Source organism: Oncorhynchus mykiss, chromosome 10, assembly GCF_057628025.1.
Source record: "Oncorhynchus mykiss isolate SJ-2025 chromosome 10, ASM5762802v1, whole genome shotgun sequence".
In the NCBI taxonomy this organism is placed as follows: Eukaryota; Metazoa; Chordata; class Actinopteri; order Salmoniformes; family Salmonidae; genus Oncorhynchus; species Oncorhynchus mykiss.
This window is the reverse complement of record NC_143031.1, coordinates 47072163-47098174: the sequence shown is the minus strand read 5'-3', so window position 1 is coordinate 47098174 and position 26012 is coordinate 47072163. Positions and strand designations below refer to the sequence as shown.

Genomic DNA, 26012 nt, shown 5'->3' with positions numbered 1-26012 from the left:
TACTTGTTCTACTCCATCATACCCCCACGGAGGTATTTTCTTTTGAATGTGCTGAGAAAAATGCATGGTTTGAATAATAATGGCTTTGTTTCACTTTATTTAACTCAAACATTGTCTAATAAATCCCAAATACATAAACATGGTAACAATATTATTTTCCATTGTGCCCCTTGGCTGCGGTGTGGGTTTGATTGTAATTCAGCCTTATTATCTGACGATCAAGCTGATTCACTCTACATTGTAAGAAGTAGTCATGTTAGATCTGGCACAGAAAACTGACTTACATTGTACTGTCAACAAAATAAGCCTAGACACGAGAGATAATATAGGCCTACTGCTTGACACCATATAGAAAAGCGTTTCAACAAAGTTTCCTGTTGGACTTTTGGTTCTTTTTTTTTAATAACTGCAATCTAAACATTGGAAAGGGAGTGGCAATCTATTCACACAGTTCATGACTATTAGAGGTAGGCCTATAAGCATACACTGTGTACCTTTGTGCTAAAACATAGCCCTGGTGAACCAGTCGGGTTTGCCATCTCAAGCATTACTTGAGTTATATGCATATTTCACAAGTCAAAAGTGACTGTCACTGGGCAAGAATGTTAACACTATCCAGTGATCTGCTCAGATAGCGTGCTCTCCAACTTGTGAGTCAGCTGCCAGAGTTTGGTCGTTTTCAAGCGTATCACTATTGTGAAGTTTGATAGTTTATCAAATAAACAATATAGCCTAGTGATCAATATCATTGTGGTTTGACACTGTAAATTATTTTGGTAGTAAAATGTGTTAACAACTCTTCTTCATCTGATAATAGGGTAACTTAAGGTTACTTGCGTAACCCCAGTTCTCTGTAGTACAATCACTGTTAAGTGGGTTCTCTTAATTATTTGTTTTCGACTTTTGTGAGATTTGTGAGATTCTCCTAAGTAGCTTGAAGAACCAATGCAATACAGCGTATTGGGAAAATATTCAGAACCCTTGACTTTTTCCACATTTTGTTGTTACAGCCTTATTCTAAAATGAATGAAATTGTTTTCCCCCCTCGTCAATCTACACACAATACCCCATAATGACAAAGGAAAAAACATTTTTTATACATTTTTACAAATGTATAAACAATTATAAACAGAAATATCACATTTAATCAGTACTTTGTTGAAGCACCTTAGGCAGCGATAACAGCCTCAAGTCTTCTTTGGTATGACGCTACAAGCTTGGCACAACTGTATTTGTGGAGTTTCTCCCATTCTTCTCTGTGATCCTCCCAAGCTCTGTCAGGTTGGATGAGTAGAGTCGATGCACAGCTATTTTCAGGTCTCTCCAGAGATGTTCGATTGGGTTCAAGTCCGGGCTCTGGCTGGGCCACTCAAGGATATTCAGAGACTTGTCCCGAAGGCACTAGTGCGTTGTCTTGGCTGTGTGCTTGCGGTCATTGTCATGTTGGAAGGTTAACATTCTCCCCCAGTCTGAGGTCCTGAGCGCGCTGGAGCAGGTTTTCATCAAGGATCTCGCTGTACGTTGCTCCGTTCATCTTTCCCTCGATCCTGACTAGTCTCCCAGTCCCTGCTGCTGAAAAACATCCCCACAGCATAATGCTGCCACCACTATGCTTCACCATAGGGATTGTGCCAGGTTTCCTACAGATGTTATGCTTGGCATTCGGGCCAAAGAGTTCAATCTTGGTTTCATCAGAGCAGAGAATTTTGTTTTTCATAGTCTGAGAGTCTTTTAGGTGCAGGCTGTCATGTGCCTTTTACTGAGGAGTGGCTTCCGTCTGGCCACTCTACCATAATGGCCTGATTGGTGGAGTGCTGCAAAGATGGTTGTCCTTCTGGAAGGTTCTCCCATCTCCACAGGGGAACTCTTGAGCTCTGTCAGAGTGACCATATGGTTCTTGATCACCTCCCTGACCAAAGCCCTTCTCTACCGATTGCTCAGTTTGGACCGGCAGCCAGCTCTAGGAAGAGTCTTAGTGGTTCCAAACTGCTTCCATTTAAGAATGATAGAGACCATTGTGTTCTTGGGGACCTTCAACGTTGTAGAACTGTTTTGGTACTCTTCCCCAGATCTGTGCCTCGACAGAATCCTGTCTCGGAGCGCTACGGAAAATTTCCTCCACTTCATGGCTTGGTTTTTGCTCTAACATTCACTGTCAACTGTGAATGTGTGTGCCTTTCCAAGTGTGTGCCTTTCCAAATCATGTTCAATCAATTGAATGTACCACAGGTGGACTCCAGTCAACTTGCAGAAACATCTCAAGGATGATCAATGGAAACAGGATGCAATTTTGAGTGTCATAGCAAAGAGTCTGAATACATATGTAAATAAGGTATTTCTGTTTTTGTTTTTTTATATAAATTTGCAAACATTCCTAAAAGCCTGTTTTCACTTTGTAATGATGTGGTATTGTGTGCAGATTGATGAGGGGGAGGAAACGTGTATCCATTTTATAATAAGGCTGTAATGTAACAAAATGTGGAAAAAGTCAAGGGGTCTGAATACTTTCCGAATGCACTGTTTGTCTGTGAGAGAGTGGCGAATGAGTGAGACCCTCCCCTCATACTAAAGATCCTGCCCTCTGATCATTCTCAAGCATGCCAAACTTCCTCACATTCTTGCGAGTATGAGAATGTGGTAAGATTAGGGTTGCAAAGGGTCGGAAACTTTCCGGAAAACTTTTCCATGGGAAGTTAAGCCCGGGAATTTTTCTTAAATTTATCAAAAAAAGTTAGCTTATAACAGTGAATCTTTTTGGAGGGATACACATAAGGCAATTCTAGATCTTGTGGCATATTTTGGTTAAACTTTCCCCAATTCAATGGAATTGCAACCCTCTGCATGCACAGTGCATTCTTCCATCACATGTACAGTTGAAAGGGATACACTCTACAAGAGAGCCAAGGAAATGGTTAGGTATGTGAAGGGTCATCAAGTTATAGCAGAAATCTACCTCACCAAGCAAAGTGAGAAGAATAAGAGCACCACATTGAAGCTGCCAGCAACACCCGTTGGGGGTGATGTTGTCATAATGTGTGACAGTCTCCTGGAGGGGAAGGAGTCTCTCCCAAGAAATGGCGATTTCACAGTCTGCCGAAATGGACAGCCCCATCAAGAGGATCCTCCTGGATGATATATTTTGGGAGAGAGTGGTAAGCAGCCTGAAACTCCTGAAACCTATAGCAGTATCCATTGCATGTATTGAGGGAGACAATGCCATCCTGTCTGATATTCAGACTCTGCTTGCAGATGGTGCCATCTGGCCAAATTTGAGGCTTTTTGAGCCTGACAATGAGCCATCCTCAACAAGGTTGGAAAATGACAGTGAAGATGAGGCCTCAGAGTCTGATGTTCAAGAGGTGGACATTGAGGAGGTCCAAGGAGAAGACATAGAAGCCTGAGAGGGAGACAGCCAAAGCTTTAGTTTCTAGACTATCATTTTACAGATGTATGTTGAAAATGTTTTTGGGAAATGCGATGGATCATTGGGGATAATTCAATATTCCCTTTCTTCTGTTGTTCAGTGAAATCATCCCATGTGAAGAGTCAACTAATTTAATTAAAGTTCAATTCGTAACTAAATGTTTTTTTTTATTTCTATTGGAAGGATTTAACCATTTGCAATTATGTCTACTTATGATAAGGTAAAAGGTTTATATTTCTGTCTCCATATGATATGGTAAACATATCCAATGCAAAAAACATCTACATTTAAATTGTATTAATTTGCATATATTACCATTAATTCCCATATATTCCCGTTAATTCCCATGTATTCCCGTTAATTCCCACGGAAAGACTCCACCTCTGAATATTCCCCAAAATGTGCAACCCTAGGTGAGATAATATCAAAGAACCGGGAATACGGTGCATTTTGTTACGTTACAGTCTTCTTTAAAAAAAATATTGAAAAAATGTTCTCATTAATGTATACACAATTCCACCATAATGACAAAGTGAAAACAGGTTTTTAGAAATTTTTGCAAATGTATTGAAAAAAAAGCAATCCCTACAGGTAGCCTAGTGGTTAGAGCGTTGGACTAGTAACTGAAAGATTGCAGGATCGAATCCCCGAGCTGACAAGGTAAAAATCTGTTGTTCTGCCCCTGAACAAGGCAGTTAACCCACTGTTCTGTCCCCACAGGAGGCCTTTTGCCTTCTGGTAGGCCTTGATTTAAAATAAGAATTTGTTCTTAACTGACTTGCCTAGTTAAATAAAGGTAAAAAAATCTACATAAGTATTCAGACCCTTTGCTTTAAGACTCGAAATTGAGCTCAGGTGCATCCCGTTTCCATTGATCATCCTTGAGATGTTTCTACAACTTGATTGGAGTCCACCTGTGGTAAATTCAATTGATTTGACATGATTTGGAAAGGCACAAACCTATCTCTAAGGTCCCACAGTTGACAGTGCATGTCAGAGCAGAAATCAAGCCATGAGGTCAAAGGAATTGTCTGTAGAGCTCAGGTGCATCCTGTTTCCACTGATTATCCTTGAGATGTTTCTACAATTTGATTGGAGTCCACCTGTGGTACATTCAATTGATTTGACATGATTTGGAAAGGCACAAACCTGTCTATATACTGTAAGGTCCCACAGTTGACAGTGCCTGTCAGAGCAGAAACCAAGCCATGAGGTCAAAGGAATTGTCCGTAGAGCTCAGAGACGGGATTGTGTCAAGGCACAGACCTGGGGAAGGGTACCAAAATGGAATAAGTGGAATAAGTTTGGAACCACCAAGCCTCTTCCTATAGCTGGCCGCCTGGCCAAACTGCGCAATCGGGGGAGAAGAGTCTTGGTCAAGGAGGTGAACAAGAACCCGATGGTACAGAAAAGTACAAAGTACAGAGAGATCCTTGATGAAAACCTGCTCCAGAGTGCTCAGGACCTTAGACTGGGACGAAGGTTCACCTTCCAACAGGACAACGACCCTAAGCACACAGCCAAGACAACGCAGGAGTGGTGTTTGTGACATGTCTCTGACTAGTGGCCCAGCCAGAGCCCGACTTGAACCCGATCCAACATCTCTGGAGAGACCTTAAAATAGCTGTGCAGTGATGCTCCTCATCCAACCAGACAGAGCTTGTGAGGATCAGCAGAAAAGAATGGGAGAAACTCCCCAAATACAGGTGTGGGCTAGTAGCCTAGCTAGTTAACACAGTGCTGGTCGGAGAAGCTAATCATATAACAATGTGAACGTAGCTAGTGTTCACCAAGTGGGCTAGTAGCCTAGCTAATTAGCACAAAGTTAGCCAAAGGAAGCTAGCACTATGTTCGTCTTGCGATGAACAAAAGCATGGCTTCTCGACTGATAAGCAGGACGGTCGATCTAGTCACAGCCGGTAGTGGGTTAAACTAAACAAGAGAGCGAACTAGTAATTCTACCATTGCAGGTATAAAACCTAGTCGGTAGGATAGCTAGCCTTGCGGTGAGAAAGCCAGGTCAGCTAAGCCTTGCAGCTAAGCTAGCCAAGTCTCCGTAGCTAGCCGTGTGACACTAGCTAGAACAGGAGATGAAGGAAGAAAAGCGGTGAAGCTAATTCTTACCCGAAGTAGAAAGTATCCTTTCAGGAAAGTCACCCAGGACAAAATATGAGATCTGATAACCCTGTGCTTGTTGGTGCAACCTTGACTGCACACCGGTGAACAGTTAAGCAGGAAAACAGATCAAGTTGTGCTGAAGAAAACTAAGTAGAAGTCTTCTGTGAGGAAAAGAAGTGAGAATGATCAGAGGTCAGGCGAGTGGCTCTTTAATATCAGGGGAGGGGCTCCTTCTTCACCACTCGACCTGTCTGTCTCCGACAGACATGTATGATTGGTTCTTCGAGTTACTTAGGAAATTCTGGTGAATCCCACGAATGGGATGTCAAAACGAATAATTAAAAGAGAACCCACCTCTTAGCAGTGATTGTGGTACACTTAGCAATGGAAGGCGCACTGCACTCTACCCCTCCTCAACTTTCTTTCCATGGCCTCAATACTTCCTTGGCCTACTAGGCATATGTCCTTGGCAGTAGTCGATGAATGGTTTCTAATGCCTAGGTCGCTACAATACGCAAAGTAAGGTTGAAGTATGTTAAACAGCAAATACTAAAATATGAATTTCCAAATAATTACAACTCATATAAACAATCCACAAACTCATATGTAGCAGTGTGGCCACATTTCTGCGTGTAGGCTCGGCCTTAAATGGATACTTTGAGATGTTGTCAATGATGATCTCGTGGATACCATTTTTATGTCTCTGTGTCCAGTATGAAGGAAGTTAGAGTTGTTTTTACGAACCAATGCTAACTAGCATTAGCACAATGACTGGACGTCTATGGGTATCTGCTAGCTCTAACTTCCTTCATACTGAACACAGAGCCATACAAATTGCATCAATGAGTTCATCTGACTCTGGGGAAGTAGATAAAGAGCCTCATTAACAAAATCTCGAAGTATCCCTTTCAAAGCTGTAAGAGAAATCTGTTACACAATTTGGGCACAATAGCACTATTAAGCTTAAATCATGTTACATATATGCTCAGACAATTACTACTGAATATCTTATGCTTGTCCGTCTCCGCCCCCCCCCCCCATGTAGACTAGAGGACATGACATAATAATGTGAACTCTTTGTCACATTTTCAGGATATATTTCTGGGCTAAAAGGAGCTATTAGCAGCAGGACATCTTACAGCGTGCTCCTGAAAAGCCTTTAATGGGCTTTCAAAAAATGCACAATATTGTAATCTGTGCCCTAGATACCACACCAATATATGTTTCTGAGTATAGCCCAATGCTAAAATATCATTACATAATGTGTCGGGGAGCATTAGTTTGCCACTTACTGATTTATTCAGCAAATGAGAGCAACACAGCTGTTGCTTAGCTAATTTACAGTTTTCTACGTCTTCAGTTTAAAAGCTTGCTGTGTTGAAGAGAAAGGGAGGCCTTCTGTGGATGCATTCTGTGGAGAGGATGCATTTACAAATGTCTCAATATGTCAATATTTTAGTGACCATTTGCCAGAGAGCTGACAGCTGGGCTTGCTAACACTGTAGAACATACTACAGTATTTGCATAGGGGGCAGCTTTGATTGAACAGCAGGCCTAAGTTGGTTGGAAGCTGGAACTACAAAAACTGGGAGGCTGAAACCATTCTACTATGTGCTTGAGCAAAAGAGGACAGGAAGCAATATTAAAACGGCAAATACAATGTCTTCCTCTGGCTTTGTGATAGTTACAATTCAAGATGTGGTACCCATTGCATGATTATGGAATTAGCCACACAAAGCAATCAGGTGGTTCCCTTGAGAGCCGAAGGGTATGCCATTACATTTTCATCAAACTTTTGTTCTGTGAGCACAAATAGGCACATGGCTTACCTTTCAATTTAAACTGGACACCTCCAAAACCTCCCCACCTTGCAATGACATCACAGATCACATTTGATGTCCTGGCAGTGTCTTCGTGAGCCAATCCAGACGTATCGCTATGGACAAAGTACTGAATCAATTATCATGAATCGAAACTTGGCATTTTGCATTTAAAATATTTGTTTTGTGATTGCTCATATGAAGAGTTGTTGTAAGACATAGTTAACAAACAAACTCCTTCAACTCTGCTTGCCCCTCTGAATTGTAGCCTGAATAACCAGTGAGGTTTTTTTTCACAATCTGAAAATATGTTGTAATAGTTGTAAGTACTATGTAACGATGTGTATGTAGTTACACTATTATTGTGATTACAATGAAAATGTGACAATTATGGACAACTGGGCCTGTTTACTATGTGTTGTGGTTGAATGAATGAACTCTGTAAGAAAATTGGATTTAACTTGAAACCGAAGAGCAGAAAAGGCTGTTGGATGCCAAAATCGCTCTAAAGAGTAGGCCTAAATGTCCAACCAACAGGCTTGAATTGCAATACTTCATGTGTGATACTGCACTCATTACAATAATTATAATTTCATCCATCATAGCATAGGCCCACTCTGCATACAGCCTCAATCACTACAATGGTGGATGTGTTAAATGAAAACTTTCCATATCAAACCAGGGGAAAAAAAAAGGGAAATGGATATCAAAAATGGGAGGGAACATACTTGTAGGCTATAAACTTTATAATGTGCATTTCAGTTATGAGTTTTATCTTAGATCAAGATGCGTATTGATCAGTAAACGTAGGCTACTTGTCAACAGGCATTTGGAGAAAAAAAAATGGATTCTTCGATGCGTGTTTGCTATCCTACAGTTCAACACTATTCTTCATTATGTCTACAGCCTATGATTCACGAGATCATTTAGGATAAGATGCGCAACTCAACACACTCATGCCTGCAGCAGCCAGTGCACATGTGCTTAAAAACGTGCGGCTGGTTATCCATTACAACTCACAGTGCCAAGCAAGGTTTCTGTTGTGGAGTTACCGGTATATTCCAGCTATATATAGTAAGCCTATTCTATATAGGGCAGACATGCCTCCACAGTAGTCTATGACCATTAGAAGACTGTTATAGGGGGGTGAATGGGAAACAAGCCAAACCGAAACAGTTATATTTAAAAATGTAATAATCCTAAAAGGACATTGTGAACCATCTCTGACTGATTCAATAAAGTTTGTTATTCACCCATAAATCTCTTCAACCTGCAACATTTGTACAATGTTTCATTCTAATAGACTATATAGGCTGTGGCTACTCATAACCTTGTTGACCAAGTCTGGTGCTGACATCCAACATGCGGTGCAGAGGCAATAGTCTCAACAACTTTGAGAGATGGATAGGACGTTTTGCCCCACTGATCAACTGTCAAATCAACCGTCAATTAAATTGTTAAAACTAATGAAACTGTTTGAAGTTGGAGAAACTAACATCTTGATGAGCCAATTCACTGCTTCAAGCACCCCTGTGCCGTCATTTATCAAACTAACCAGACTGTCTCCCATAGGACTATAGACCTATGCCTAATGATATCATATTTCTATATGATATTCTTCTATATGATATTCTTCTAATTTCCTATACAGTCATATACGTCAATATAGCTGGAATTGCGCAACAAAGATCGTGACAATAAAAGAGGGCATTCATTTTGTAAAACATGGCACCAAAATCCAGAACAGATGGACAGTTTTTATTATATCGGTGAAACTAAATCCGCAGTGTCTTTCATAGTTTTAGCCTAGGATATTGGCTGAATATCTCGGCTACCTTTCTGTGTCAGGCAGATGTTAATGTATAATTTCATTTGACAAACGTCTGACACCTTGCATCCCAATTTTAATTTAGGTACAGCATGTGCCAAACTAAAATATTTGAGGGCTTTATTGCAATTTTAGTTCTATTTCGCCCATTGTTCGGTCCAACAAGTGTTGACTTGGTAGGGGGCTGGACACATTTGGACATAGTCCGAGAAAACAGCCAACAGACGGAGATACAACATAGTGGTTTTAAATTGTATGCCTGCTCATTCTCATTCCCAAATGATTGACCCTTATATCTCAGTTTATTCCGCTTTACGCACCACACCGCATGCACTAAACTCCAGATGTTCATTGTAAATTATCCTTATGTTGTCTAATTTGTGTTATACAGTCTTAACCATGGAGCCCCCTTCATAATAACGTGACGGTCCGAAGTAGAACAGTCAACACAATTCATATCTCTGTCCAGAATAGAAAGGAGTAAAACTAAGGAAATAAGCATTGATGTTGAAAATAATGACAGATGGGCAACCTAGGACGTCATGAAAGTGAGCAGAGCGTCTTTTTTGTCGGGTGTAACGTAAACTGACTATTGTAAATCCATACTATCTGTAATCAATAGACCCCACAATATCATATATCATTCTGCATTTACGGTCTAATTCAATAAGGCTCTGGAATGCTGGAAGGAAATAAAGTTTTACCGATTCTGCTGTAAATCTGGTTGGGAAATCCAGAAATGGAGGCAATGGAACTAAGCGTAAAATTGTCTGTATGTTTTAAGATTCACTTACTTCACTTACTTAAGTTTAGTATATATCATATATTGGGAATAACTGTAATATATTCTTATAAATAGCCTAACATAGACCGTTTTAACACCAGCCCCTTCCCTCACTTTTCCTATTTCTTACCTGCTCTCCTAAGCTTTTTTTCCAATGGCGACAGCGATTCACAGCTTCCCCGGTTTTTCCCCGGCAAGGCTTCGAATTGTTTAATATTTTCCCTTACTTTATTTCATTTCTCACTTCCATCTTCTTTCATCTCATCAATAAACACACGCTGCAGCCTACCTTCATAAAGGACTTCAACGAGTTCAAGTGCGCCCTCCCATTTTTTAACTATACGTTGAATATTTTGGACAGGCACGCCTTTTCACTTACGATTGGAACAGAGCCTCTCTTGAGCGATGTAGGTTGGAACATAAATCGGTCAACGTGGTTTTGCCCCAATCATTGAGCCGTGCACCCTCTCTACGGAGTGCAGTGGGCCGGTGAAACTGTCTCCATGGCATTGTGGCTCCGAAATAGTACATGTCCTCTTACGCAGACAGGGTTGTTTGATCCAATATGAACAACCGAAGACCGTAGTTTTAATGAAATTCCACTCTCTGTGTCTTGAAATGTTCATCCATGCAGAATGTACGTCTTCGCAGAATGTTATTTAAGGAAATAATTTTCATTCAAGTCATCAAGGGTTAATTTCCTCTTACACGCTTTTATTAAAAAAATATATATATATATATAATTATATAGGTCTATATTGGAATCATGACGCTTGGTTTATAATGTAAAGAGAATAACTCTAGTTTCAATATTCCATTGATCAAAAGGGCAGTCAATTGAAGAATTATGTCTATCATGTGTCTGTACTTTGCATTGGACAAAGTCGTTGTCAGTAACTGCTACCGATTGGTTTGCAGCTTCATATTGGATGACGTTGCTGCCTATCATTTTTAGTACCAACAAGCTAGATTGGCTGCCGTGTCTTTTACTTTCTACGCATTTCTATTTTCTCATTTATTTATTTTTTAACGTCCCTAGCTGACCTCAAGCCAAGATTTTAAAAAAATGCTGACGGTTTAGCTGGCCAATCAGATTGAGTAATGCAATATTAAATTGTTTTGTTCTCCAATGCGTTCACAGATATGTTCTGACTGGCATAAAATATAGCAATAGTGGATCTTTCAAGTCCCCACACCCCCCTCCGGCCTTCATGCCCCCTCCCTGTCTAGACAGTGACAGGTGTGTGTGTGCGAGCGCGCTTGTCTGATGTCTAGACTTGAATAATCAGCCTTAATTAAAGCTGAAGTTAATGTTTATTGTATATTCTAAACATCATGGGCTTTTCGTTACCGGCAACACCATGAGATGTCGAACATATCTGCAGAACCCTAAGTAGGCCATCACGTTCTCTCTTGGAATGATGCTTATCAGGGGGTTCTGTTTCATGCTTAATGCTCTGTTGTAGGATAATTAGGTGTGACTCATAGCCTAAATAATACGCGTGCTTCGGCCTACTATGAAATTAGACTAAGAAAGACAACATGACGGGAACCATTGAGCAAACGTAGTTCATTATCATTAAATACGCGTATTTCCTATTTTGCTTAGTCCCGCAAGACACATCTCATAACTACAATGTACTCAAACAATCGCCATTTCTCATGGTAAACTTTCATCCCGAATTGTATATTTCCGGATTTTGTGAGACATGTGCATTTGGTTGATTATGAGCGCCATCTGGCGGATATATTTTTTTAATGTAATTTCATTGTGGGTTAATGGAGGACACCCGCGGCGTGAGAAGGGGTAGCCACAGATGGAACAATGAGCCAAACATTTCACCAGATGTATACGTGTGAAGCATCGGGTTGGGCTTTTCCGCTCACCAACAAATATGGTGATGAGAGGAAGCTAAGTGGCCGGCAGTGGGAGAAGATAGAGCGAAATGGATTTTGGCCGAAATAATGCACATTTTCTAATCGAGTAAAAGTTTAATCTCAATACAATTTTCTGTTCCCAAAACTACATTCTTATACGAACACGAGTGGACTAAGTTTTGTAGATTTTACCCTTTGCCAAAGTTTTAAGAAATTGCGTTGTTCAGGAGTGCAATGGTGAATTGGGTTCATGCACACGCGCACTTCACAGAGTAGATGTTCCCTAACGGAAATACGCAAATCAATGATATAACTAGCCAATAGGATCTCGCTAGCTCGTGCTTGCCCCCCTCCCTCTATTCTTGCTTGTTCTGCCCAATATGACTAATTTGTTCCCGTTGGAAATGGCAGGCTGTGGTGTATCTTGGGTTAGTTATAAAAATCTTTGGATGCTGCATCCCAATGTGGCAACTGGATTATGGGCGAGTGGGTGTGTCGAAAGGAAATTAGTGGGCGTGTGGAAAAAAGTATGTAAAAAGTATGTGAGTCAAAAGTGCTCTGCTATAGGTTTGATGGTTTTCATTGATCAGTGTTTTTTTCTTCAGTTTCTTACCATGCAACTACCATACATTGACCTACCTTACCGTGAGAGTTTGGACTTCTTTTTTTAAGCCAGAGGATGAGTCTGAGTCATATTTCACTGTTTGGTTTACACAAATAATTGTTCATTTTAAGTTATAAAACTGGCAATTGTTTATTTTTGATTAAAAGTATTGATGGCGGGTGTACTTAATGCGTTCTATGCGTGTGCAGCTGTCACCCTGATATTGGATACTAGGTAGCTACTTCCCAAGGGCCGAACAGTAGTGCTTGTCAAGCAGAGCTAAGGGCACTGTGTCCCATTCTTGTTGCTGTTCATGCCCTCCCAATTGAGTAGTAGACGAAATATACAGTACCAGTCAAAAGTTTAGACACACCTACTCATTCAAGGGTTTTTATTTATTTTTACATTGTAGAATAATAGGGAGGACATCAAAACTATGAAATAACACATATGGAATCATGTAGTGACCAGAAAAGTGTTAAACAAATCATAATATATTTTACATTTTAGATTCTTCAAAGTAGCCACCCTTTGCCTTGATGACAGTTGTGCACACTCATAGGCATTCTCTCAACCAGCTTCATGAGGTATTCACCTGGAATGCATTTCAATTAACAGGTGTGCCTTGTTAAAAAATAACAGCTCAAATAAGCAAAGAGAAATGACAATTCAACATTATTTTAAGACATGAAGGTCAGTCACTCGGTAACAACTTTGAAAGTTTCTTCAAGTGCAGTCGCAAAAACCATCAAGCGCTATGATGAAACTGGGTCTCAGGAGGACCGCCACAGGAAAGGAAGACACAGAGTTACCTCTGCTGCAGAGGATAAGTTCATTAGAGTTAACTGCACCTCAGATTGAAGCGCATTTAAATGCTTCACAGAGTTCAAGTAACAGACACATCTCAACATCAACTGTTCAGAGGAGACTGTGTGAATCAGGCCTTCATGGTCTAATTGCCACAAAGAAACCACTAATAAAGGACACCAATAATAAGAAGAGACTAGCCTGGGCCAAAACACACAAACAATGGACATTAGACCGGTGGAAATCTGTCCTATGGTCTGATGAGTCCAAATGTGAGATTTTTGGTTCCAACCTCCGTGTCTTTGTGAGAGTAGGTGAACGGATTATCTCTGCATGCATGGTTCCCACCATGAAGCATGGAGGAGGAGGTGTGATGGTGCTTTGCTGATGACACTGTCTGTGATTTATTTAGAACTCAAGGCACACTTAACCAGCATGGTTACCGCAGCATTCAGCAGCGATACGCCATCTCATCTGGTTTTTGCTTAGTGGGACTATCATGTGTTTTTCAACAGGACAAAGACCCAAAACCCACCTCTAGGCCGTGTAAGAGATATTTGACCAAGGAGTGATGGAGTGCTGCATCAGATGACCTGGCCTCCACAATCACCCGACCTCAACCCAATTGAGATGGTTTGGGATGAGTTGGACGGCAGAGTGAAGGAAAAGCAGCCAACAAGTGCTCAGCATATGCCGGAAAGCATTCCTCATTTTATTTTTTTATTTTACCTTTATTTAACTAGGCAAGTCAGTTAAGAACAAATTCTTATTTACAATGACGGCCTAGGAACAGTGGGTTAACTGCCTGTTCAGGGGCAGAACGACAGATTTGTACCTTGTCAGCTCAGGGGTTTGAACTTGCAACCTTCCGGTTACTAGTCCAACGCTCTAACCACTAGGCTACCCTGCCGCCCCTCATGAAGCGTGTTGAGAGAATGCAAGAGTGTGCAAAGCTGTCATCAAGGCAAAGGGTGGCTACTTTGAAGAATCTAAAATATTAAATATACTGTATTTTGATTTGTTTAACACCTTTTTGGTAGTTTTGATGTCTTCACTATTATTCTGCAGAAAAACCCAGGAATGTGTAAGTGTGTCCAAACATTTAACTGGTACTGTATGCATCAAGGTGACATCTAGATGGTTATCAATATTAGTTATTTCTTGTGTAGGCTGCTGTCCTACTCAAAATAAAATCATGTGAGAGAAAAAATGCCACTTTAGTTACCGCCGGTGACAGGACCGTGATAGAGAGTAGGAAGCACTTCATGTCGACTTGTGCAGTCCAATCCGCCACGCAAAATAGTCTGGAGTGCCAACAAATTTGCCCAATTAGCTGATTCGCTTTCCATAAACCCACTCCTTTCGATACACCCACTCACTCTTACTCTGGTCGCCATGTTGGGCTGCAGCTACCCACACTTGATCGGTGTCGCGACGAGTGCAATTCGGGGAGTTCCTGCGTGTGGATATTCCTGAATTTGGGAAGCCCTCTTTATACTTCTATTTGTAACTTTTTAAGTTAGGACAGGCGGGAGGCGGTGGCGCACCAGTACAGTAGGTGGGGTTAATGCACAATAGCAAGCTAGCACATGCTCCCCCCTCCTTCCACCTGCTGTGCCAGCGGTAGTATAGGCTAACTAGCAAGCTAGCACATGACACGGTGTCGCAAACAAGCTAGTTAGCTAGCACATGGTGTCACCCCAATCTTCCGCCTACTGTGCTAGTGGGAGGCGGGGGTGACCAGTAGACAGTGTCCTTCACCCCCGCCTGTCGGGCACTGTTTTCCTGCAGTTCTGTTTACTAAGGTAAGGGCAGGTGTTCGGCAGGTAGGCTAATGAGAGAAGACAAAATTATAGACCCATTATTTTTTTCTTCCAGAACCTGTCACTTTCAAATGCATATCGACCACCAGTGGAAAAATAGGTTATGGACAATTTGCCAGACCCTTTTACTCTTTCATTCCCCAGAGGTCATTTTTCGTGCCAATTGCATCACTGTAACCTATACACTTTTTGGAGTGTCATATGCGGTATTGCAAAATGGAAATGTAATAACTTCTCTGCTCAGATGGCAGAACCAGGAACAACAAAGTGCTTATAATCGATACTGCTGATCTGTCTTTTCGTTCTGTGCCATCCTACATGAACCCATCTGAGCGCTCTGTAAAATACATGGAAAGCCATAACTTTCTTCAGATCTTTCAGGTGAGAAAAATAAGCACCTCCTGAGGTGAAACAAAAGTTGGTGATCATGAAACATAGGCATGCAGTGTTTGCAGTCTTTTTTTGTGATCTCTCTACAGGAGATTATTAAAAACCTGTTTTTTGACAGGCCAGAGGAGCCGCTTCAGTTCATGTTAGAACAGGTTAGACTCCTTTATGTTTTTAGATATAGGCCTAGAGACCATACAGGTAGAATAACTAGGCCTATTGCATGTTTCGCATAGCTTCTGGGCATCAAGGCCACAATACTGTCACAGTAATCTGAACCTTCTTGAGTCCTTTCATCACTCTTTTTAACCCTGTGTGTATTAACACATACAGTGCATTCGGAAAGTATTCAGACCCCTTGACTTATTCCACATTTTGTTACGTTACAGCCTTATTAAAAAATGTATTAAATTGTTTTTTTTCCCTCATCCATCTACACACAATACCGCATAATGACAAAGCAAAAACAGTTTTTTAGAAAATGTATTAAAAATAAAAAACATATATCACATTTACGTAATTGTTCAGACCCTTAACTCAGTACTTTGTTGAAGCACCTTTGGCAGCGATTACAGGCTTGAATCTTCTTGGGTATGATGCTACAAGCTTGGCACACCTGTATTTGGGGAGTTTCTCCCATTCTTCTCAGCAGATCTTCTCAAACTCTGTCATGTTGGATGGGGAGCATCGCTGCAATGCTATTTTCATGTCTCTCCAGAGATGTTTGATCTGGTTCAATTCAAGGCTCTGGCTGGGCCACTCAAGGACATTCATAGATTTGTCCCGAAGCCACTCCTGCATTGTCTTGGCTGTGTGCTTAGGGTCATTGTCCTGTTAGAAGGTGAACCTTCGCCCCAGTGTTAGGTCCTGAGCCCTCTGGAGCAAGTTTTCATCAAGGATCTCTCTGTACTTTGTTCCGTTTATCTTTCCCTTGATCCTGACTAGTCTCCCAGTCCTTGCTGCTGAAAAATATCCCCACAGAATGATGCTGCCAACCCCATGCTTCACCGTAGGGATGGTGCCAGGTTTCCTCCAGACGTGACGCTTGGCATTCAGGCCAGAGAGTTCAGTCTTAGTTTCATCAGACCAGTGAATCTTGTTTCTCATGGTCTGAGAGTTTATAGGTGCAGGCTGTCATGTGCCTTTTAATGAGGAGTGGCTTCCATCTGGCCACTCTACCATAAAGGCCTGAATGGTGGAGTGCGGCAGAGATGGTTATACTTCTGGAAGGAACTCTAGAGCACTGTCAGAATGACCATCGGGTTCTTGGTCACCTCCCTGACCACAGCCCTTTTCCCCCAATTGCTCAGTTTGGCCAGGCAGCTAGCTCTCGGAAGAGTATTGGTGGTTCCAAACTTCTTCCATTTAAGAATGATGGAGGCCACTGTGTTCTTCAGGACCTTCAATGCTGTAGCAATTTTTTGGTAATCTTCCCAAGATCTGAGCCTGTCTCGGAGCTCTACAGACAATTCCTTCAACCTCATGGCTTGGTTTTTGCTCTGACAAGCAATGTCAACTGTGGGACCTATATAGACAGGTGTGTGCCTTTCTAAACAGGGTCCAGTTGAATTTACCACAGGTGGACTCCAATCAAGTTGTAGAAACATCTCAAGGATGATCAATGGAAACAGGATACACCTGAGCTCAATTTCAAGTCTCATAGCAAAGGGTCTGAATACATGTGTAACTAAGGTATGTCTGGGTTTCTTTTAAAATTTCCCCAAATGTCTAAAAAACCTTTTTTCACTTTGTCGTTATGGGGTATTGTATGTGGATTGATGAGGAATACAAATTATTTAATACATTTTAAAATAAGTCTGTAACGTAACAAAATGTGGAAAAGGTGAGGGATCTGAATAATTTCTGAATGCACTGTATATGCCTAGTATTCTATTTTTTCCCCCCCAGTTTTTTCCTCCACATTTTGTTTAAGAAAAGCTATCTGTGGTGGTAGGTGTGGTGAAGTTCTCGGAGTCCAAGGCTTGCACTGACGGTCAGGAGTCTTTGGAAAAAGTGGACCCTTGCCTATTGTCTGATCCATTTGTGGATTCGGGGTGGGTGAAAACAGAGTTGGGTGCTGTGGAATTGGTGAGGGTAACCAGAAGTGGTCTTGTGATAATTGTTTGTTTCTCTGCTGGACAGAGAGAGAAGGCCCTCTGCGTTAAACAAATGGGGACAAGACATGTGAATTGTTTTGCTCTGAAGAAAAGGGTGCCATTGAAAGGAGTGCTTACTGGGGTACCAGTAAAAGTTGACCAACTGAAGGGAAGATTCCTGGTGTTTGTGATGCTCGTCGTTTGGTGCGACGCAGACAGGGCGGCGTTAGTGGTGAAACGGAAAAGTCATTGTTCTTTTGAGTTTTAATGTTGATTCTTTCCCCGACAAAGTGGTGTTAGGATATATAAGTTATTATGTACGAGCCTTTGACCCAAATACATTACATTGTTACAGGTGTCAAGCTTATCGGCATGTGGCAGCAGTGTGTAGGAGGGAGGCTCCTAGGTGTGAGATGTGTGCAGAAGGGCATGAGACAAAGGAATGTGTACCATTGGGGAAAGTAGTGGTATGAGTTAATTGTAGGGGTGCCCATGGGGCTGGGGATCATAAATGTCCTGTGCGAGAGAGGGTGGTGTTCTTTTTTATTGTTAGAAGTATTTTTTTGTGTGTGTGTTGTGTTAGATGGTAGGGTATTTGTTTATTAATGATTTTTTTCAAGCAAAATATATTGGAGTTGTACTCCAGTCTAGTAGGTGGCGGTAATGCAACAATTATTGGATGCCAACCGCCGTTAAATCTCATCGAAGAAGAAAAAGACAGTCGTCAGGCAGTATTGGTTCTGTTTTCATGTCCAGACACTTCTCTTGTTTTGTAACGCTCCATGTTCGTTATTATTAAACTCACCATCTGCACCTGCTTCCTGACTCCCTGCATTTTCGTTATGTTGGGGTTTGTTCCTTGTTCCTTGTCAATCATTGGCTCATTGGTGAAATTAGCATTCAGACAATATCTTTAGCTAATCCACAGCTCACACGTTGTGGTCCCTGTGATATGGAGTATTGAGACCACGGTCCGACAAGCCCAGACCAGAGACCCTGACACCGGCGTGGGACCCACTAACAGACTTTACATTCCGTGATCATCCCGGTCCTTAGTACTACAATGGGGACACTCCTCTAAATTAAATGGGCATCCAGGGGTTAATCGGACACTGGAGTTCCTGAGGCGGACACTGGAGTTCCTGACCAAGATGCCTTTCGTGAAAGAGACCACTGTTCTCAAGATTATCCATGTCTTTCGACTACACAGACTTCCCCAGAACATTGTCTCAGATCGTGGACCCCAGTTTGTCACACTGGATTGGAAGGCCTTCCAGGAGCTGGAGAAGTTCCTCCACTGCTTCGTCTCCACTCAGACCAGCAACTGGAGCAAGTTCCTTGTCTGAGCGGAGTATGCTCTTAACACACTGACGAACTCGTCCACGGGACTATCACCGTTTGAGTGTCAGTTTGGTCGATTCCTGAACAAGAGGCCCGAAACGGGGGTGCCATCAGCCGAGGCGTTTATTCGACGATGTTGCCACACCTGAATCAGAGCGTGATCCTCTTGCTCCGGTCCTCTACCCGACACCAACATCAGGCAAACCGGCACCGAAGAACTCTTCAGCTCCTCCGACCAGGTCAACGAGTGTGGTTGTCCACCTGTGAGCTTCCCTTAAAGGTGGACTCGCAGAAGCTCGATCCTCGCTATATAGAACCATTCAAGATAATGAGTCGCATCAACCCGGTCACCTATCGTCTCCAGCTTCCCAGGTCCATGAGGGTCTGTCTGTCCTTTCATGTCTCCCGTCTCAAGCTGGTAAGGACCAGTTCATGCTCCCCCCCCCCCCCCCCCCCCCCCCCACACCTGCTCCTCCGCCCCCTCAACTTGTGGATGGCCGCCCGGCCTACACGGTCCGGCATCTGTTGGAGGCTCAACGGGTCTGAGGGTCCCTGCAGAACCTGGTGGACTGGGAGGGCTACGAGCCCGAGGAGTGGGCATGGGTGCCTGCCCAGGACATCTTAGATCCTGGTCTTGTTAGAGACTTCAAACAACTACAGTATGTGCTGGTCGTCATGGCTCAGCAGCTGGAGATGCTCCTAGCAGCAGAGGTTGGCAGAGACAGCCCTAGAGACTTTTATTGGGCTCAGGTGTGTCTTATTATTTCATGATTGTGTCCCTGTTAAAAGTGGTGTGTTTTCTGTGGCCCTTTGCTTGAATTATATACCGCATGCCTTCATTTCCTGAGTGAGTTTTCGAGAAAGTGTTTGTTGTTTTTTCAAGTGTACTGTGATCCTGGGGCTACTGTTTCTCAGTAAAGTATTATGTTTATCCTTAACCACTGATTTCTCGTTTGGTCTCTTGTCTGCACCTGGGTCCAACCTTACCACATCACAGGGACACTATGTCACCACCAAATGAGCCCAGCAAAAAGGGTAGAGCTCGAAAAGTCAAGCCCCTTGGGTACCCATAGAGTTACATTAGAAGTGCCCATCCAAGAAGGCTCAAAGTCATTGGCCACAGATAAAATGACGTCAAATCACATATCTACAGCAGCTTTGATTGGACTGCTCATTTCAACATCATACTTTCAAAATCTTAGCAAGCAAACTAGCAGTCATCATCATGAATCAAGTCGACAATCTACTGGCAAATCCTTTTTGATCCTTGTCACATGAAGATAAATTATAGATAAAACATATCGGTGCTCATCGGCCATAAACATTACACAACAAGTTGGATATTGCAAATTTAACAATGAGTGGTTTGGAAGGAATCAGTGGCTAACTGCAAGCATTGCAAAGCGATCACTAGCCTGCTATTCAGGGTAGTCGGTGTGTGGTCTCAAGTCTTGGTTTAAGGGTTTCTTTTCCAAGCTTAAAATTATAAACATTCAACATTGGCCATCTTGTCAATCCAGCATGACTTCTGCCACGCTCAAAACAACTGGAAACTCAGAACTGGGAAATGTGATTTCCGTGAGTTCAAGATAATAATTTGGTCTATTTTCCCATCCTAATTTCACCTACTGTTCTGACTTGGTGGTGCACATGTAGCCTTTAACCTGTTTTAGAGAAATGTATTCATTGAATATTGTAAGAGCTTTCATTGCTTATATGCCCCATTTATTTATCCTACAGTTCTGACTTGGTGTACAGCGAGAACACTGTAAGAATGGCCCATGTTCTGAATTCTGTCACTGTACATTTAAAAAGTGCACAAATAAAGTAATAGTTAAATTCACTACGTCTGTCCTAGCACGCTCATTGATGTCTTAATTGAAATTACGGATTGCCTCTGATCTGCTCATCATCCCCTTATGCCGTAGTTTGTACATCTCAATTGTCAGTAGAAACCACATTTGTTTAAGCAAGTCAGCCATATCAGCTATGTTTTTTTAAAAGGCAGTAAATGAGGCTGAATGAACTGTTTCACTGCCAGACAAGGCTCTGCTGATAGCCAGGTGTAGCAGTGGTAAGGTGTTGTGTACTGTAGGCTCTAACAGTGTGTGGACACCATTTGTCCATTGTAGTGCAATTCATGTATTGTTTAGTGTTGTGCTGTGTAGTGGGTTTGCTTGCGTAAAAAAAGGTGTTTTAGTTTGCCACACCAAGATTTACATGCTAAAATATCCACTGCGTAACTACAATGTCTGAAACTGTTTTAAAGTCACCGTTGGCCTCATGGTGAAATCCCTGAGTGGTTTCCTTCCTCTCTGGAAACTGTATATGTCACGACTTCCGCCGAGGTCGGTCCCTCTCCTTGTTCAGGCGGCGTTCGGCGGTCGACGTCACCGGTCTTCTAGCCATCGCCAATCCACCTTTCATTTTCCATTTGTTTTATCTTGTTTTCCCCCACACCTGGTTTGCATTCCCTCATTACTGGTCTTGCATATAACCCTCTGTTTCCCCCCATGTCTTTGTGTGGAATTGTTCTGTGTAAATGTATGTGTACTCCAGGCTGGTTTGCACCGGGTTATTGTAACCCGTGTGTGTTTAGTTTTCTGAGTGCCGTGTTTTGTTCGCCTCAATAAAGGGCTCTGTTTGCTACGCATTTCTGCTCTCCTGCCCCTGACTTCCCTGCAGCCAGTTACGCACTCCATTACAGAATTCCACACCTGAATTATGGAGTCAGCAGGAGCAGGTACCCCTGGTAGCGGAGTCGAGGAGTGCGTCCAGGAGCACGCGGCAATGCTTCACCATCTCGGCACCGCCATGGACCGTGTCATCCAGACGGTGGACCGCTGGTAGAGACAGGGAGTCCCTCCAGCGCCCCCACCAGCACAACAGGGGTCTCCACTACTCACCCCCTCCGCACCCGGTTCCAGTGGGATTCGTCTCGCACTTCCCAGGGAGTACGATGGGACGGCCGCACGCTGCCAGTGTTTCCTGCTGCAGCTGGATTTATACATTTATACATCACCCGGCTCCCTAGGGCCGTGAGAGGGTGTCCGTCCTCGTCTCGTGCCTCTCTTGGAAAGCTCTGGAGTGGGCCAACGCCATGTGGGGAGAAGGAGATGCGGCGCTGGACCACTTCGAGGATTTCGCCCGCTTCTGGGCCGTCTTCTACCACCCGCCCGAGGGTAGAGTGGCGGGTGAACGTCTCTTCCACCTGAGGGACGGGACGAGGAGCGCCCAGGAGTTCGCGATGGACTTTCGGACTCTGGTCACCGGCGCGGGATGGAACGACAGGGCCCTGATTGACCACTATCTCTGCAGTTTGCACGAGGACGTCTGCCGGGAGTTGGCCTGCAGGGACACCACCCTCCCCTTTGACCAGCTTGTGGACCTGTCAATTCGGCTAGATAACCTGCCGGCTACCCGCGGACATCCAGATCGGGATCTGTCGGTTCTATCCCCCAGCACCACCACTCCGATACCCATGGTCCAAGCCTTTGTGGATGAGATTTTTAGGGACCTGCACGGGCAGGGTGTAAATCAAATCAAATCAAATCACATTTATTTATATAGCCCTTCGTACATCAGCTGATATCTCAAAGTGCTGTACAGAAACCCAGCCTAAAACCCCAAACAGCAGGCAATGCAGGTGTAGAAGCACGGTGGCTAGAAAAAACACCCCAGAAAGGCCAAAACCTAGGAAGAAACCTAGAGAGGAACCAGGCTATATGGGGTGGCCAGTCCTCTTCTGGCTGTGCCAGGTGGAGATTATAACAGAACATGGCCAAGATGTTCAAATGTTCATAAATGACCAGCATGGTCAAATAATAATAATCACAGTCAGAACAGTTGAAACTGGAGCAGCAGCACGGCCAGGTGGACTGAGGACAGCAAGGAGTCATCATGTCAGGTAGTCCTGAGGCATGGTCCTAGGCCTCAGGTCCTCCGAGAGAGAGAAAGAAAGAGAGAATTAGAGAGAGCATACTTAAATTCAGACAGGACACCGGATATGACAGGAGAAGTACTCCAGATATAACAGAAACAGCAAGGGCGGTTCGTTGCTCCAGAGCCTTTCCCGTTCACCTTCACACTCCTAGGCCAGACTACACTCAATCATATGACCCACTGAAGATATGAGTCTTCAGTAAAGACTTAAAGGTTGAGACCGAGTTTGCGTCTCTCACATGGGTAGGCAGACCATTCCATAAAAATGGAGCTCTATAGGAGAAAGTGTAGTGGTGTATATCGATGACATTCTGAGCAAGTGTCCTTGGTGCACAAGGTGCTTGGTCGACTGTTGGAGCATGGCCTGTATGTCAAGGCTGAGAAATTATTGTTCTTCCAGCAGTCCGTCTCCTTCCTAGGATACCGCATTTCCACCTCAGGGATGGAGATAGAGAGTGACAGCATTTTAGCCGTGAGTAATTGGCTGGTAAAGAAGGTGCAGCGGTTTCTAGGGTTTGCCAATTACTACCGGAGGTTTATCCAGGGTTTTGGTCAGGTAGCAGCTCCCATTACCTCACTGCTATAGGGGGGTCCGGTTCGGTTGCAGTGGTCGGCTGAGGCGGATAGGGCTTTTGGTCATCTAAGGGCTCTGTTTACCTCGGCGCCGGGCAGCGAGGAGACTGAATCCTCATCAGGCAAGGTGGGCCATGTTTTTCACCCGTTTTGTTTTCACCCTTTCTTACAGACCAGGTTCCCAGAATGTGAAGGCAGACGCACTGTCCCGGCAGTATATGACACAGAGGAGCGGCCCATGGATCCTACCCCCATACTCCCGGCCTCCTGCCTGGTGGCGCTGGTAGTATGGGAGCTGGACGTGGACATTGAGCAGGCGTTACGTGAAGAGGCCGCTCCCCTCCAGTGTCCCGCTGGGCGTCTGTACGTTCCGTCTGCCGTCCGTGACCAGGCTGATCTATTGGGCTCACACGTCCCCCTCCTCTGGTCATCCAGGGATCGGTAGGAGTGTGCTGTTTGAGTGGGAAGTACTGGTGGTCCACCTTGGCTAAGGACGTGAGGGTTTATGTTTCCTCCTGCTTAGTGTGCACCCAGTGTAAGTCTCCTAGGCACCTGCCCAGAGGGAAGCTACACCCCTTACCCGTTCCACAGAGGCCTTGGTCGCACCTGTCGATTGATTTTCTAACCGATTTCACCTCCCCCCACACCACGATCCTGGTCCTGCCGTCTCCTCCCTCTGCCCGGTCTCCCTACGGCCCAACAGACTGCAGGGCCTTGTTTACGCATGTCTTCCAGCACTATGGGGGGCCTGAGGATATAGTGTCTGATTGAGGTCCCCAGTTCACTTCGAGGGTCTGGAGGGCGTTCATGGAACGTCTGGGGGTCTCGATCACTTTCACCCCGAGAGTAATGGGCAGGTGGATAGAGTGAACAAGGATGTGGGTAGGTTTCTGCGGTCTTATTGCCAGGACCGGCCGGGGGAGTGGGCGGCGTTCGTGCCCTGGGCCGAGATGGTTCAGAACTCGCTCCGCCACTCCTCCACTAACCTCTCCCCCTTCCAGTGCGTACTAGGGTACCAGCCGGTTCTGGCTCCTTGGCATCAGAGTCAGACCGAGGCTCCTGCGGTGGACAACTGGGCGCTGCCCATGTTCACCTCCAGCGGTCCGTGCTGCGCCAGAAAACCAGCGCAGACCATCACCGCAGTGAGGCCCCGGTGTTTGCACCGGGGGACCGGGCCTGGCTCCCGACCCGAAACCTGCCCCTCCGCCTGCCCTGCCGGAAGCTGGGGCCACGGTTTGTGGGGCCATTTAAAGTCCTGAGGAGACTGAACGAGGTATGTTATAGGTTACAGCTTCCCCCCGATTACCGTATTAACCCCTCGTTCCATGTGTCTCTCCTCAGGCCGGGTGTACTCACTCCCTTTAGTCAGAACTGTATAAACTTCTGAATAAACTCTATTAACTGAAGTGTTTTAGTAACCAGAGTGCTCCTCTTGCAGTCTAAGTACTGTGAAGTGTATGGGTCAGAGGACTGGGTGAAGTGTGAGTCCCACTTCAGGCTGCAGAACACAGATGCTGATTATCCTTGGCCTAGAGACAGTGCTGTCACAGCAGGACACTATGGGAGCCATCAACCATGTAAAGGCCTGCAAAATGGGCGTCATCATCCTGTCATTTTCAAATATGACTTTGTCCATTCCCACACAGAAGTGTTCACCAACTTCTCATTCTTGCCCCACAAACAAAAGTCTATGGGAGGACAGCAAAAAAGGGCAAAGCCAAAGGTTTCCCTAGCTAAGGCGTCATGCCCATTTTTCTCTACGACCCTGAGTGTCACGGGACTCATCTGAAGGTAACCCATACAAACGAATGAAAGTAGGGAGGTAGTTTTGTGCCAACAAAAATAAGTGCCAACATTAAAGATGTATCCAAAAAAAAACTCAAATATTTCTTAGATATAAGACCAAACCTTATTCCTTAAGATAAATCGTTTGACTGTCTTTTTTGCCATTTACGAATGTGTTATTCAATGTGTTTCTATTGGCTATAGTAGTAAATGTCAAATTCAATATTTAATAAAATAATTTGTAAATATATTTTATGATACCTAAAGGGGTCCTACAATTCCAAATAAAATAGCTTAATGATCCATGCTATGACCATCTTAAAACAATTCCATATGTTAGCTTAGTAGAACCCCCCCAGCCATCCTCACGTACTTACTGCCCTCTTCATACTTTTGGGGTGCAAGACGCCCCTTTAGTAGCTAGCTGGCTAGCAGTAGCTAGTGAAATACTTGCAATGCTAGCTAGCTAGCTTTGGATTGCTAGTGATAGATAATGTCAAGCTACCGTGAAAATACATATCTAATTGCTCATTAAACACATCAGTAATATTGTTAGAAATAGAAAGTGACTTACCAAGATCGTTAGTACATTGGCACGTGGACTTGCTTGCCTCTGGCAAAGATGACTGAATATGATGTCATTTTTTGTTTAGACTGTTTGAAAATAGTACATTTTCGATCGCAAAGCAGCAGCTCACCTGCTTTTCAATAAGCTTTTTGTCACTCCAAGAGAACCTTTATAATACTTCTAAGATTTATTGGTGAATAGTTATTCCAGGAATCCCAACGGACACTGAAGAAC

General features: G+C 43.7%; 1 protein-coding gene across 2 annotated transcripts in view; it reads right to left on the bottom strand.

Moving 5' to 3' along the window:
• The window catches only part of LOC110534107 (zinc finger and BTB domain-containing protein 20), a 32938-nt gene extending 22184 nt beyond the window's left edge, over positions 1–10754 (bottom strand). Inside the window, exons 1-2 of one of the 2 annotated variants that reach the window (XM_090186882.1) lie at positions 10354–10754; positions 7372–7478 (exon numbers count right to left, since the gene is read on the bottom strand). The gene's annotated coding sequence lies outside the window, so the exon portion shown is untranslated. Of the gene's footprint in view, positions 1–7371; positions 7479–10104 lie in introns of both variants that reach the window. The other variant, XM_021618780.3, reaches the window with a different exon arrangement.
• Positions 10755–26012: the final 15258 nt, after the last annotated feature.